Source organism: Lathyrus oleraceus, chromosome 7 (genome assembly GCF_024323335.1).
Source record: "Lathyrus oleraceus cultivar Zhongwan6 chromosome 7, CAAS_Psat_ZW6_1.0, whole genome shotgun sequence".
Taxonomy (NCBI): Eukaryota; Viridiplantae; Streptophyta; class Magnoliopsida; order Fabales; family Fabaceae; genus Lathyrus; species Lathyrus oleraceus.
In genome coordinates this window covers 68554786-68557978 of record NC_066585.1, presented here as the reverse complement: position 1 = coordinate 68557978, position 3193 = coordinate 68554786, and the positions used below count along the sequence as shown (strand labels likewise).

General features: G+C 38.0%; 1 non-coding gene across 1 annotated transcript; it reads left to right on the top strand.

Moving 5' to 3' along the window:
- The first annotated feature begins 1447 nt into the window (after nucleotides 1–1447).
- On the top strand, nucleotides 1448–1554 carry LOC127109533 (small nucleolar RNA R71). The gene has a single exon (XR_007796809.1). It is a non-coding gene; the product is annotated as a small nucleolar RNA R71 (small nucleolar RNA).
- Nucleotides 1555–3193: the final 1639 nt, after the last annotated feature.

Below are 3193 nucleotides of genomic sequence, written 5' to 3'. Positions count from 1 at the left end.
TAATTGACCGACTTGGATGGGAATGTTCTCTAGCATTCCTATGGGATACTTAACAGAACGATCTGCTAGTTAGAGAGACATTCTTGTTGGTCTTAACTCTCCCAATTTGAGTCTTTCGTATATGGAAATAGGCATCAAACTCACACTAGCTCCTAAGTCGCAGAGAGCTCTGTCTATTACAAACTTCTTTATCACACAGGGTATGGAAAAACTTCCAGGATCTTTTAGTTTAGGTGGCATGTTATTCTGAATGATAGCACTACACTCTGCATTAAGTGTCAATATCTCATCATTCTCAAGTTTCTTCTTGTTATATAAGATTTCATTTAGGAACTTGGCATATGAGAGCATCTGTGTAATAGCTTCGGTGAAAGGGATGATAATATTAAGATGTTTCAAGAGTTCAACGAACTTCTTGAATTTTCCTTCAGTTTTGGACTTAGCTAGTCTTTGAGGGTAAAGGATTGGTGGTTTATATGGTGGTGGAGGCATGTATGGTTTCGCCTTCTCAACTTCCTCTTTGATTTCATCTTTTGCCTCTGGTTTATCAGGTTAGCCATTTTTCTGAGCCATCGGCGGAATTTGTGTTCTGGGATCAACTGGTTCGTCTAACTCTGTCCCACTTCGCAATATGATAGCATTAGCTTGACCTTTCGGTTTAAGTTGAGGTTGACCAGGGAAAGTTCCAGCTGGAGCCGCGATAGTTGCTTGTTGCTAGGCTACTTGAGAAATTTGAGTTTCCAACATTTTGTTACGAGTAGCCAAAACATCTACTTTAGTTGCTAATTGTTTTACTAATTCTGAGGTATGGACGTTTTGATTCATAAACTCCTTATTTTGTTACGTTTCAGAAGCAACAAAGTTTTCCATCATTAACTCAAGATTAGATTTGCTAGGAGTTTGAGGAGCGGCTTGAGGTGCGTTTTGAGCTGGCTTCTGGTAACCAGGAGGTGGTTGATTTGGAGCATACATGGCGTTGTTATTCTTATAGGAGTAGTTAGGATGGTTTTTCCAACCTGGATTGTAAGTATTGGAGTACGGGTTTCCTTGAGCCTAATTTAATTGGTCAGGTGCGATGCCTGCTAGTAATTGGCATTCGGAAACGTTGTGTCCAGGTACTCCACATAAATCGCAACTTGGGGTTACGGCAGCCACGGTGGCCGCGGGAGTTATGGTCAAACTTTCAATATTTTAAGTCAAGGCATCTACCTTAGCATTGACGTGATTTATGCCACTGACTTCATACATACCTCCTTTTGGTTGAGGTTTCTCTATAGAAGTGAAATATCCTCCCCATTGGTAGTAATTTTTTGCCATATTTTCAATAAGTTGATAAGCATTCTCATATGGTTTGTCCATTATAGCGCCGCCAGCTATAGCGTCTAGGTTTAATTTGATGTTATAGGAGAGGGCATCATAGAAGGTGTGGATAATAAGCCATGGTTCAAGCCCATGATGCGGGCAAATCCTTAGCATGTCCTTATATCTCCCCCACGCTTCGAAAAATGATTTATTGTCTTTTTGCCTAAATTCGTTGATTTGACTTCTTAGCATAGTCGTTTTACTAGGTGGGAAATATATAGCTAAAAAGACCTTCTTTAATTCGTCCAATCTAGTTATGGAATTGGACGATAAAGACTAGAGCCAAGCTCTAGCTCTGTCTCTTAAAGAAAAGGGAAAAAGACGTAATCGTATTGCTTCGGGATTAACACCATTAGCTTTTACTGTATTTGCATATTATACGAATACTGGAAGATGGAGATTCGGGTCGTCTGTAGCGCTACCAGAGAATTGGTTTTGTTGTACAGCTTGTAAAAATGAAGGTTTCAACTCAAAATCGTTTCGGTCGATGGCAGGGGCAACAATGCTATTGTCTGGTTCATCTTGAGGTGGGGCAGCATAGTCCCTTAAAGGACGGTTAGCAGGGGCAGCCATATCCGGTTCGGGTATATCAGGATCAGGAAGGTTGTATTTTAAATGGTATTGTCTAATTTGGAGTCTTAAGCCAAAATGTTTTGCTCTCGCTCACCCACCTGAATTAAAAGTAATTTTTGGAAATTTATAAATCCTAATTAATCCTAAAGTGCTCTCGCTGTGTTTAGGATTAATGCCTAGAAACCACTATCCAGTTAGAATCTCAAACTCTCGCTCTGTTGATTTATAACCTTATTGACTTTTCACTCTCATGCATAAACCTTTTTAAATTATAATTGGAAACCAGAGCCAGAAAAATAACTCATAAAAATTATCATTAATTATTACCGAATCCCATCCAAACAACGGTCCTTACATACCGATGTCGAAAGGTTTAGCCAGACATGGTTTTAAACTTAATCATACAGATATAATTATTAAACATAAACATAAATAAAATTCAGAATTACAAATGAAAGAGGAAAGTAAAGAATTAAGTAATTAAAAGAAACCTGATGAATAATAATAATTGGATTAAACTTTGGAGAATTCTTCAAGTACAAATAACAACTGGAAAATACAACGATGTCAGCACGCTTGATCCAAGCAACTAGTAAATTTAAGAACAAGGATGCAATAGCCTCCCGATATGGAAGAACTATCACTTTTTAGAGTATTTCTGCTTAAAACTAAGAATCAAAATTACACTATAAAAACTTGGATATTTTTTTCTTCTAGTTCTGCCTTTTTATACTGGTGAAATAGGAGTTGAACTTCCCTAAATTCATGTGGAAGTGGTTGAGGAAAAATAGGGTGAATTTTGACCATGTTCTGTGAAGTTGCTGAAAAATAGCAATGCATGCCTGTGGCGAACAGCATAGTACTAAAAGTTTGGAGTGACATGGCAAGGGGTCGTGGCGAACGCCACAAGCCCTTGGCAAATGCCACAAGCCAGAACTTGCATTTTCAGCATTTTTCTTCTTTTCTTCCCTTGTTCTTCATTTCTTCTCTTTTCTTTACTTCTTTCTCACACGTGAGTTTTGCATCAACAAGTACCTGAAACAGAGCACCAATACCGGCATAATACAATAAAATATACACAAAATTATACTAAAATGCATGCGAATCGAGTATAATAAACGGTATAGTTTCGCGTTATCAGATATCCCCATCTTTCCTTGAGTACATGGTTGTGTACTATCTCAGGGAATGGAATATTTGAATATAGAATTTATATTCTTGATGATTTATTTTCATCCCTAGCAGGTTCTCCAGTTGG